The following is a 13,595-nucleotide window of genomic DNA, read 5'->3' as shown; positions in this document are numbered from 1 at the left end:
TCTTCCCTTTGCGAGGATGCTCTGCGGGCACGCTTCATAGGTGACTGGATAAAGTGACGTGGATACCCACTCAATAATTTGTACACTTTAGGCCTTTGTGCTTCATGTTTCCACTCTGTCCTGACACAAACATGAGTTTGCGAGTAAGACACCTTGTACTAACAAATCTCTCTCAGTGCTTAGTGACTGAGCTCTCCCACAACTGTCAACTCTGCCTGTCACTTGCCTAATAAACATGACGTGACTCCTGAACGGAGGGAGGGTATTGCTGCTGAGCTTCGCTTTACTGGCAGGTGTCACACCCAAGAATCCAAAGAACCTTTTCATTGCTTCTACATAATTGTATTTCATTGATTTCATGGACTTTGCTGCCAGATAACCAAAAAAAACTTTTGTTGACTCCAAAACAAAACACAACATGGAAAATGTTCTAGGAATACAGGTATGGGACCGATTATCCAGAATGCCTGGCACTTGAGGATTTCCAAAAAAATTATTTTCCCATGATCTGGATCTCTGCACTTTAAGGTAGTTATTTACTAAAACTCACTTTATCTAAACAAACAAACAAAATTTGTCCAAACTCCCAAACCCGACTCCCCTTAATTTACCAATAAAACTTCTCGATAAAATCGGTGCAACATAAAGCCGCGACAGAATCAAGTGTCAACTCGAATCGTGCAACTTTTTCAACTTGTTGCTTTGAAAACTTGATTTTATCTAATTGTCAACCCAAAAACTTGATTTTATCAAATTGTCCCCCCAAAAACTCAAATTATTGCACGAAGACCAGCGCAAACAGCACAAAACTATTGAGAATCCTAAAGGTAAAAAACATGTTCCAATTGTTAAAGGGACCATTTGCCATTGACTTCTACATGATTTCAACAGGTTTTAGTTTTGAAACATTTTCCTCTAAAAATTTGAGTTTTACCAGTTTAATAACTTGACCAGAAGAATTAGAGGTTTAATAAATAGGCCCCTAAGTTTACTTAAAAATAATTTAAACATTAAATAAACCCAATAGGGATTTTACCTCCAATAAGGATTAATTATATCGTACATGGGATCAAGTACAAGTTACAGGTATGGGACCTGTTTTCCAGAATTCTCGGGACCCTGGGTTTTCCGGATAACGAATTTTCTGTAATTTGGATCTTCATACCTTAAGTCTACTAGAAAATAATGAAAACATTACATAAAGCCAAAAGGCTGGCTTTGCTTCCAATAAGGATTAATTATATCTTAGTTGGGATCAAGTACAAGGTACTGTTTTATTATTACAGAAGAAAAGGAAATCATTTTTAAAAATCTGGATTATTTGGCTAAAACGGAGTCTATGGGCGAATGCCTTCCTGTAATTCAGAGTTTTCTGGATAATGGATCCTATACCTGCATAGGAAAATATTTACAGTAAATACCAATGTAAAAACCTTTAGAAAAAACTATTCAGTTCAAATGGTAGGATTAGTGTTTGACCTCTACTATTTTAGCGCTCTAATCACAGGGTTTAAAGGCACAGAGTCCTTGTTCTTCACTTGGCAAATACTCCATACAGTATTTAGGTTTTTTATAATTAATAAATAATAGTAGAAACCAAAATCCTGGGATGGACTTGCATTGGGAGCTGCATAAGAATTGTTTGAGCACAGTTCCTGGGATGGAATTTTCCTATCAATCTGATACATTCCCTGTACAGCCTTTTGCCTGGGGTCTTAAAGGAGCACTTCATCTTTAAGTGAACTTTTAGTATGCTATAGAATGGTAAGCAACTTTGCAACTGTTTTTTTTTTTATATATAGTTTTTGAATTATTTCTCTTCTTCTTCTTTTTCCAACTTCAAAATAGGGGGTCACTGAACCCATTTAAAAAAACAAATGCTTTCTAAGGCTGCAAATTCATTGTTATTGCTACTTTTCAATACTAATCATCCTATGCAGGGCCTCTCCTATTCATATTCCAGCCCTTTATTCAAATCAATGCATGGTTGCTAGGGTAATTTGGACACTAGCAACAGGATTGCTGAAATTGAAAACTGGAGAGCTGCTGAATACAAAACTGGGACCCCAAAACACATTGAAGATCCGTGCCTTAACAGCAATCAGGATCAAATTTGGGGAAATGCTAATCGGCTGGATTTTGTTGCAGAAAGTATGTTTTTGAAATGTCCCTCTGTCTGTCAGTCTTACTGGCAGCACTTTCAGATGGAGGTCAATTTGGAGTCAGGCAAAGATTTAATTGGAAAATACCTTTTTCCCAGAAGTATTTGCTGCTATTGAGGGATTATGTGGTAAGGCAGATGTTTTAGCCTAAGTCAAGTAAAGTGATTGTGTTTGGAAGTGATACAGATTTACTGTTTAATTTTCCCAAGTTTTATTCTGTTCAGCCAGTAGATGGCGCAGGTGTTCCATATTTAACTCCTACAGACCCTTTCTTTCCTCTGCTACCAAAGTGTTATCCTTTAAATTGCTTTGCATTGCAGTAGATCCGTGTTACATTATACACTGATATTCACAAATCTATATACAATTGCAGCAGCCTGCATTCCGACTGCATTGTAATGAAATCCGTTAAATGGATATTCCCCCTTCTAGCGTAATAACAAAGTAGCGTGGCATTTAAATATTTAACAATTCCTGATCGGTGGGACGGTGGCAGAGCCATATGTTTATTTGCAAATATTTAGTCAGCGCAAATCTCTGCCAAAATAAAAGCCATTTTACATTTAGCTAAAAAACACCTCCAAATATCTGTGTCAATTAGAAATATTCCAGGAATTTAAATGAGCTACTAAACCAAAACACTATGCCTATATATATATATATATATATATATATATATATATATATATATATATATATATATATATATATATATATATATATATATATATATATATATATATATATATATATATATATATATATATATATATATATATATATATATATATATATAATGCAACCCGCATTCTTACCTGCTTGGACCCGCTACCCGAACCGCAAGAACCTTATCCGCAACCCAGACCCGCGACCTGCTGACCATCAAGAATCAGGAAGTACTGACATTGTAAACCAGAAGTGACATAATCGGAAATAGGCGTGATCAGATAAAATGAGTTATAATCTCCGGGACCCACAAACCCGCAGAACCGCCGACCCGCATCTATACCCACACCCGGAACTTCTACCTGCAACCCGCAGGGTACCGCAGATAACCGACCCGCTACTGGACTCTCCGAAAATTATGCAAACCTTAATTTCGTATGCCTGTATCTTTGCGTGTTCGATCAGCTTTAGAATTGTCATTGCAAAATGGTGAACGGAGTGCAGGAAGCTTTGGACTATATATATATATATATATATATATATATATATATATATATATATATATATATATATATATATAGTCATGCACTGTGACAGAATTTCAAACAAAAAGAAGTTGATGCAAAGGAGGTTTTATTAGATCCAACGTTTCAGCTCCTTATTGGAGCTTTCATCAGGGAAAGAAACAACCGTTTCTTTCCCTAATGAAAGCTCCAATATGGAGCTGAAACGTCGGATCTAATGATGATTGAAGATTGAAGGGGATGGAAACAGGAACATTTCCAATTTGCTGAATATCCCTTGATGTTCAATTAAAGTGATCATTAAGAAATGGAAAGACGGTGGCACAGCTGTAAATCCGCCAAGGACTGGCAAAAGTGAGAGACCGTGCAAGGAGGAGGCAAATGAGGGAGGCCAACAAGAAAAAGAGACCCATGACAATTTTATTAGCAGCCGCTATCACAAGCCTGATTGGAGAAGCTGTACACACAACTATTGCCCTGGTGCTTCACTGCTGTGGCAAAGCCAATGTTCATTATAACTCCCTTGATATCTTGTCTATAGTTTCCCAGTAGAAACATGTGGGAGACTGTGAAGTCAGCTGGAAGAAGTTTCTGTGGCCGAATGAGCCCAAAATAGGTTGTCCATCAGACTGAAAATAAAACGAACACTGAACATCATCATTAACACTCCATCCCTGCCATCAACATGGGCAGCATCATGCATTGTGTGTGGGTGGAACAAATGCAACAAAATACAGTTAAATTCTGGAGAAAATCTGTCTTCCAGCAAGTCAACGACCCCAAGCATAAAGCCACACAACTGAATGTTAATGGCTGAAACACGCCAATGGTAATGTCCTACAATAGCCGAGTCAGAGTTCAGATCTCCATCCAATAGAGGGTTGTGACTGGACTTGAAACGGTCAATTTCTGCTGATCCCATTAAAACCCACTCTGATTCAATGTTATATGACAAAAAAAAAACCATGAACCTTGTTCTAGGCAATGCATTTCTTTTGCCTTTGCAGCATTACCAATGAAGCTGGTACTTCAATTTACAGTGTGAGCCCAGAAGCCGCTAAGGAAATGCCGGACCTGTATCTGAACCTTCGCAGTGCAGGTAGAGTCATGTGTCTTGCTTTGTACCATTAGCCTTTCTCTCTGCACAGCACCCGTATCTTCCAGAGTTGTACGTGAAATATTCTCTCACCACTAAAGTGACTTACAGTCATTTCACATTAGCTGTGAGCAACCTGCATCCCTTCCATTGTTGTGGTTGTTGTTGTGCTACAAAGCCCAGCTCTCCCTAACAGCAATTTGCAGTCCTTATGACTCCCAACTATGGCTGCCACCTGGCCGGTATTTTACTACCGGTCTGGCCAGTAAAAATGTTGGTTGATCCCAATGTTATTAATAGGGAAAAATGATAAATAAATAGGAAGGCCGGTATTTTTTTCAGGAAAAGGCTGCAACCCTACTCCCAGCATATCCTTACAGTCTTCGGGGTAATGGCACTCATTCAGCAGGCTTCCTATCACTTAGCTAAATTTGCAGGCTTAATAACAAAGCTTAAAATGTTGTACAGGTACGAGATCTGGAAACCCATTATCCAGAAAGCTCCAAATTACGGAATGGCCATCTTCCAAAGACTCCATTTTATCAAAACAATCCAAATTTGTAAAAATGATTTCCTTTTTTTCTATAATAATAAAACAGTAGCTTGTACTTGATCCCAACTAAGATATAATTAATCCTTATTGGAAGCAAAAGCAGCCTATTGGGTTTATATGTTTATTTGATTTTCTAGTAGCCTTAAGGAATGAAGATCCAAATTACAGAAAGATCAGTTATCCGGAAAACCCCAGAGCATTCTGGATAACAGGTCCTATACCTGTATAAGGTTAGGGTTGATTCTATATAGACAACCACAGGTACAAACAACGGCTGCAGATATGGACTTGATTGAAGCTCAAGTGCCCAGTTATGCTGACATCCCACAATACACTATACTCCTGCTCCAATTTTCAGATAAACTTGCATAAAAGAAAACAAGTCCTAAAGTCCTTGTGCACCTTATAAAATGAGCTGGAAACCTTTAGCAGTGTCAAATTTAATTTCTGTGCCTGTCCTCCGAAGCCCGACTGTTACTTTTTATTTCAGTGTTATAATTTAGTTTAGTGCACCTATTGTGTGTCGCTATACACAGCAGCGCCTCAAAGGCATATGGGATAAGCTGTACATTCCTGTGCATGGTAGATAGAATGCCACCGAACAGAGCTGTCAGGCTGCCACATAATGTAAGATACAAATATCACCCATTATAATTTCTTATGACATTCTCTTAAGGAAAAAAAATGATGGTTCTATGTATTCAAGCTGGTCCCAATGTCAAGTTGAATTGGTTCCTGGGTAAAAATATCATGTTTTCTTGCTCAGAATAGGCCGTATATACCCACGTGAGCCTGAATGCCGTATACATAAGTATGTTCAGGTCAATTAATGGACTAATGCAGTTAGAATAGAGAAAGCTAATATCTGATAGGTTGTTGTTAGTTACAGAACAATCTTTATAGGTATTACAGGTACAGGTATAGGTATAGTATCCATTATGCAGAAAGCTCTGAATTACGGGATGGCCGTCTCCCATAGACTCCATATTAATCAAATAATTCACATTTTTTAGAAATAATTTCCTTTTTCTGTGTAATAATAATACAGCACATTGTACTTGATCCCAATAAGATATAATGAATCCTTATAGGAAGTAAAACCAGCCTTTTAGGTTTCATATTTTAATGATTTTTTTTAGTTAACTTAAAGTATGGAGATCCAAATTACAGAAAGATCCCTTATCTCGGAATCCACAGGTCCCATACCTGTATATAGTCGTTTCCATCTAAATAGCTCGGACAAAATACCCCCAAGAGTGTCTGCCAAGAGACACTTTCCAAAAACATTAGAAGTGGTGACGGGCACACTGGGGTGTTTTGGCCACCCCTTTTTTTCCAACCGACAATATTGCTATGAAATACTAAAAATTAACTCAAAGGCGAACTACCCCTTTAAAGATCAAAGCAGCACGCAGAGCAACCGTACACATATAATGCTTAGTAGCGGTTTTTGTTGTTTGTAGCCAAAGTATCAATCTGCACAGCAGAATGTGCATTGTAATTTGCATTTTTCAGCTTTAAAGAATTCACCCTTAACATTAAAATTGCAAACTCTGTTTATTCAGGGACGACATTTTTAAATATTGTATTTATAAGGGGTTATAAGCTTTGCTGAAGGGGTGAGTAAGAAGGCAGTGTATATCTTGTATTTAATTATGTATAAAAACATTGCCATAAAGGATCACAGAAATACAGATTTCTGCTCTTGCCATTTAGTGTTAAACACAAAATACACATTCTGTTGGTGCCAGAATTCACTTTTAGGATACATTTGGCTGAATTAAGCCCAAAACAAAATAATTCGGTGTGGAAGGGCAATTATATTCAGATTGAAATGCCTTTTGAACGTGAGTGTTAAGTTGGCGTCACAGCAGTGGAAAGACTTGCCTGTGGAAAATTCTTTCACCGTTTAGTTAATGAGCATAATGTTGTTTCTAATGGGATCATTTCATGAAATCTGTGTGAGGGATCAGAATGGGGGTTGAATATGTTAAATATGTTTTTTATGAGCCACCTCTTGAGTTGTTTCCTTGGTATGTAAAACGATGTAACAGAAAATAACAAATTAGCAAAATATTAGTAAAAATATTTGCCCTTTAAAATACTTCTAATAACTTAGACTCACCAGATGTATTCAGTTCCACTTGTATGTCCAAGTCTTATATTGTCATTATATTCAAATTATGGTCTGGTTGTTTAGCCCTCCGTCCAATCAGCAGCCTGTTCTGAGCCTTCTGTTGCTGCCCGCAGCCAATGGCAATTACCATCCCGCCAGATCAGTATATGAAATGGCCCTATGTGTGTGTGATTGTGTTTGGGGCATTAGCATGCCAGTAAGCTGTTAACTAGGTTAAGAGAGGCAGAATTAGAATTTGGTCATAATGGTTGCCCTGATGGGGGGAGGGGCAAATTAGTGAATGGGAGGGGCAAATTAATGGATAGGATGGGCAGACCTGCAAAACAATTCTTGAAAGAGTTTATTATTTTAAAGGAGAAGGAAAGCTACCGAAGCAGTTTATTGCCAATAATATATGAGACTACAATAGTGCAAGCTATAAGACTATCCTTTATTCTACAGAAAGCTTTACCATACCTGAGTAAACATCTCTAGAAGATCTCTCTGTTTGTTTAGGATAGCAGCTGCCATATTAGCTTGGTGTGACATCACTTCCTGCCTGAGTCTCTCACTGCTCACTCATAGTTCTGGGCTCAGATTACAGCAGGGAGGGTGGGGGGAGGGGGAGAGGTGCAAACCGAGCATGCTCAAGGTTTAAGTTAAAAATAGGAAATCTGATACAAAGCCCATGCGTTCACAATAGAAGGAAAGAAATGCAATATTTCTTTTGACAAAAGAAGCTCAGCAGCATTACTTTAAGGGGTTACTGGTGTATCTATATAGACATTTCTGATGAAGCTTACTTAATTTTAGCCTCTCCTTCTCCTTTAAAGGAACTGTAAAGACATTCTTTTATGAATAAGAAACCTATCTCAAATATACTTTAATTAAAAAATGTCTACCTTTCACTACCGTTACTTGCTCTGACTGCTGTGGATAGGAAACTTCAGACAGTCCCTGCTCTGCAGGGAAAGGATCCCACTTTCAAACAGCAGAACTTGAGCAGTTTTGTTTGTATCCCTGTAGAGCAGCCAGCAACCGTGTAAAGATTTGTATCCGCAGCAGTCAGAGCAAGTAAATAAAGGGGGAATTTCACTGCATACAGTCAGGTTTCTTATAAAAACTGTACAGATTTATTTTTGGGGATAGGTTTCTTTTACAGTTAATAAAGTAAATATGGGATTTTATTTTTGCCTTTACATCCTGTGTTTCCAACTCCAGCTGCAGGGACAAAAATCATGGAGCCAGATTTAAACAGATAAACTGGGATTCTATTTGGAGGATTATTTTGCTACAGCCACTGGTTCTGGAGAGTTGGAGAAAGTTTGTATTAAACTATACAAAAACGATAAAATCCACATTAGATTACATGGCAACACAGGACCCAGTGAAGTCTGCATATTCTGATTATTAATCAGTCTTGCTGTATCGGCTTCTGGCAGATATTATTTGACTTGTGGTGTTTTGATAATTTATGACGGTCCCTAAGCAGCCCAGACCACACTGTGCATGTGCACAGTCTTGGTCTTGAAAAGATGTTTAACGAAGTTACAAGATGGTGACCCCCTGTGGCCAACTTTGAAAGCATAAATAATTTGTTTAATTAAGCTTCTGATGCAGTAAGTTCATGTTTATGTTTAGTAAAATACAGCATTTCATTTTCATAGACCAAATATATAATTGTACTCACATAAAGTTTGGTACGATCTTCAGACTGTGTGTGGGCTCCAAATAACCATCTGCACAATTTCCGCACCATGTCGGTCTGTCGTTTAGTCGATGAGACAGGCGTTTGTCTGGATCATTAGTCTTTGGACCTGACTGGGGTGACTACGATTTAAAATTGAATATATACAGTAAATAACTTTCATTCGATTGCTGTCTGCCAAATAATGCCCATAACATAATCTGATTTGTTACTTTTCCTACTTTAATCCTACAATTCAGATCTGAATGTTTGTTTTAAACTAAGTTGCATTGAAACAAATGATTGATATCTGAATGTTTGTCGTACAAGGAATTAAATCTGGTTAAAGTGGACCTGTCACCCAGACTCTGTATAATAAAAGACCTTTTCATATTAAACAAGTCATAGCTAATTTTAAGATCATTTTAAAATCTCAACTATCAATCAAATATTGTCTGCCCTCCTTTATGCCTCAGGCATAGAGGCAGGGCAAGCAATTACTTTCACTTTCCATTCAGCACTTCCTAGATGTCACTGCTCTCCCCACATTCCCCTGTTCGCTTGTGTAGCTAGTGCATGGGGATGGACATCAGGTCCCCCATTCTGGTGCACAAACAAGATTCTGAGATGATGCAAGGTTTGCCTTAATAACAGTGTCCACAAAACGGCTCCTGCCTCCTTGCTATAATTAATAATTTCGCAGACTGAAGGAAACAAGATTCAAATAATTTATATTGTGTAATTAAAGTTAATTTTACTTGACTGACGTGATAAAATATTATTATGAATAATGTTTTTGGGTGACAAGTCCCCTTTAAGGAGGCCTGCAGATAATGGAGCATTATGTGGAGGCTTGTCCTTAAAACCTGTGATATTCAACATGGAACCTCAAAGTAAATGTACCCGTCCTGAATATACTATGTACACAAGACATTGAGAACAAGGCACCGGGCTGTACCATTTTTCTATGCAGCTGGAACACAAGGAATGATGGTTACTCCCTTCAACTCAAGAGATGTCAGTTCACCCCCTGAACCCCCTCGGCAGGTCCAGTTTAGTGTTTTCTTTTGCTCGGAAACAGGATCATTTTTTCCACTAATTATATACATAAAGCTAATGCACCTCCTGCTCTTTATATAGTAAGATTTCCTTCACACTTTCATACAGTGCTCTCGTTATACAAGCCAAAGCAGTTCAGCACTGCCGCTAAATGTTTGCCCTGGCCAACTATCAGAAGGGAAAACAACTCATTTGTAGGCTGCCTCATTAGATCTCTGTCTTCTTGTTTTTTTACCTAAAGCTGGAGTGTGTTTTGTTTTGCCAGCTGGGAAATATGATTCACCGAGGTTGGCCTTAGTCACACTGGGCTGCTTTCTTGTTTCATATCATAGCAAAGTTACACTAGAGAGACGACGATGGCTTAAAGCAGAAGATGGGCAACTTGGGGGCCTCTGAATGTTTCCAGCATACTGCCAACAGCCAAAGTCAAAAGATGCAGTTCAGTAAAGTCTGGAGAGCTATTGGTGGTGCAGTTGTGGTTTAGTGGGCACAATTACAGGTTTAAAGTGCAATTGTCCAACCCATGGCCCATCAGCTGTTGTTCAGTTACAATTTCTATCATTCCTCCTGGATTGATATTTAGGTTATACACATCGTTGCACCGTGATCTCTTTGTGTATTAGAGTTATCTGTCTTTTAAAATAACTTACTCCGACGCAAAGCCTGTTTGTTTGTATTGTCGAATTGCGGAGCGGTGGGGATAGAGAAGATTAATTTGCTTATTTCAGAAATGGTACATCATTTTTAATTGATTTTATTTAGAAAGTTTCTTATTTCCCTGAGATGAATCTTACACGGGTACAGGACCTGGGGTTTTCCGGATAACAGATCCAGTGTTGTAACTATAGAGGACTTTGGGGTCTGCTTCTTCTATAGCTAATAAGAAAACTCCCTTCTCCCCAGCTGCTTTCTTAATTCGAGGAAGAGCATCCAATTCAGGGCGGGACTTGGGTGGAGTCAGATTGGGGCGTGGGCAGGAAGTTGGTGGGAGGATGGGCATAGGAGTGCGCTGTGCCCCTCTGAAGATTTGTTTTGCACTAGTTATGCCACGGAACAGATCTTTCCATGAATTGGATCTTCATACCTTACGTCTATTAGAAAATCATGTGAACATTAAATAAACCCAAAAGGCTGGTTTTGCTTCCAATAAGGATTAATTATATCTTAGTTGGGATCAAGTACAAGCTACTGTTTTATTATTACAGAGAAAAAGGAAATCATTTATAATGATTTGGATTATTTGATTATAATGGAGTCTGTGGGAGACAGCCTTTCCTAATTCAGAAATTCTGGATAACGGATACCATACCTGTATAACATTTTCAGTTCGTTTTAAAGGAGACATATAGGATAAGTAAAAAAACCCTAATTTTGTAGGCAATTATGAGTAATATATGGTGTTGCTTTTACATGATGCTAAAAATTTATATTATCTTTAAAAATCACCCCTTTATTAGAGCTCCCCATAGATGTTCTCTGGTCCCTGTCTGTATTTCAAATGAGGGGTGGGCATGTCCTAACGGTCCCTGCCAGAAGCACAGTAGGAGGAGGACAGCCAATCACAGCCCTGCAGTCACACAAGCACAGACAGGCTTCAGTTCCCTATCAGGTCCTGCTAGCTGCTGATTGGTTCCTGTCTTACAGTGCAGTGAGCTGAGAGCCTCCGGCTCCCGTGCACAGCCTGGGAATTCAGGGAGCAGGAAGTGGAAGAGAGGGGAGGGATTATTAGGGTTTTTGCAGAAATATTCAATAAATTAGCCTGAAACACTACTTTTTAAGCGCAATTCTTCTATATTTAAATGAGTATAACGCATTGGTGCATTCTTATTTTTTACACTGAATGTCTCCTTTAAGGAAATGCAAATGTTATATCCATCCAGGAACCAAAGTCATTTGTAAAGGCTACCCTTCAACAATGTGAATACATCATCAATAAATCTTACAAATAGTTTATACAGGTATGTGATCCGTTATCAGGAAACCTGTTATCCAGAAAGCTCTGAATTACGGAAAGGCCTTCTCCCATAGATTCCAATTTTGCGAATTAATCCAAATTTTTAAAAATGATTTCCTTTTTCTCTGTAATAATACAAGCTTGTACTTGATTCCAACTAAGATATAATGAATCTGTATTGGAAGCAAATCAGGGTTTATTTAATGTTTCTAGTAAAATTAAGTTGTGAAGATACAAATCACGTAAAGATCTGTTATCCGGAAAAACCCCAGGTTGTCTGGATAACAGGTCCCATACCTGTACTTTAGTTATAAATATCTGGCATAGGGCTTGGCTACATTGTTGAAAAAAAAAATCTACTGACACTTACTACTTTTTTTTTTTTTTTAGAATTTATATATATTTTATATTTATATAGTTTTAGATACAGTATTTAAGCATCATGAAACATTTTTCCCCGAGGAAACTGCAGTCTTTGGAGAGATGATCCTTTTGTACACCATGGATGAAAAGATATTAGATGGGCTTAAAGTTCATATTGTGTTGTATTAGTAGAACTGTGAAGAAGGTAGATCATATGACAGCGCTCTGGACTTCCCTTTAGGAATTGTCTTGGGGCTGCCATTATCAGAACACCTTAAACTAACAGAAAGGAATGTGGAAATCCCCTTGTGATCACAGGCTAGACCCACGAAAGGTAAAAATCAGCCTTGAGCCTAGATTTGTTTGATTCCGACAAGGCAAAGCTATTGTGCAGCTCATATCAGAAGCCGGACTAGTTGCCAGTGTTGCATGAACTCCCTATAATACAATGGCACATTCCACTACATAACCACCGGCTCTTATCTTCTGTGAGTACAAAGTTACACAGTACATATTAGAATGAGCCTGCACTCCTTGTACTTCTTCCAAACATGCTAATTTAATGTAATCTAAAATCACCCAGCACACACTAAACAACTTAATCTAACATCTTTTTGCATCTGGTATAGTTTAGAGCCATTCGTATGGTCCTTCATCTTTTCAAAGCAGTGAAATGTTTGGTTGGGAGGGTGGGGGAGCTGGGGACGACAAACTTAAATCTTTCTAAGCAGAAAATTCGACTTTTGCAGCAAAAGGTTAGCCAAGTGTGATGTTATGGGCAAATACAGTTACATTACTGTCATCGTTCAGTTTAAAAGGCACTAAAGTACAATTTACATTACTATCATTATTTATCTGCAATCCAGTTAGCAGCATCGTGTGTTTATGAAGAGGCAATGCACCGTATTCTTTGCTCATTTGTGCATGAATAAAAAAAAAAAAATAGATTAGCCATTGCTTTATATGGTCATCAATTCTTCAATCAATTATACTTAAATGGGAACATAAATTTGATATTATCTTAAAGGGATACTGTCATGGGAAAACATTTTTTTTTCAAAATGAATCAGTTAATAGTGCTGCTCCAGCACTGAAATCAATTTCTCAAAAGAGCAAACAGATTTTTTTATATTCAATTTTGAGATCTGACATGGGGCTAGACATATTGTCAATTTCCCAGCTGGTGGCCATACACGGGCAGATTAAAGCTGCCGATATCGGTCCTAATCACATGTTCCAGTTATTAGGGACCATTTGACATTGACTTTTACATGACTTTGTATGGTTTTTGCTGAAGTAATTTTTGGATTCAAATTTTTAATAGCTTTGGAGTACAGGTATGGGACCTATTATGCAGAATGCTCGGGACCTGGAGTTTTACAGATAACGGATCTTAAAGTAAATTGGATCTTCAT

The 13,595-nt window shown here is 38.0% G+C and overlaps 1 pseudogene; it reads left to right on the top strand.

Annotated features, from left to right (window-relative positions):
• Positions 1-13,595, top strand: part of LOC108717392 — a 93,100-nt pseudogene that overhangs the window by 29,212 nt on the left and 50,293 nt on the right.

The sequence above is a fragment of the Xenopus laevis genome, chromosome 5S, assembly GCF_017654675.1.
Source record: "Xenopus laevis strain J_2021 chromosome 5S, Xenopus_laevis_v10.1, whole genome shotgun sequence".
In the NCBI taxonomy this organism is placed as follows: domain Eukaryota; kingdom Metazoa; phylum Chordata; class Amphibia; order Anura; family Pipidae; genus Xenopus; species Xenopus laevis.
This window is presented reverse-complemented; position numbering and strand designations above follow the sequence as displayed.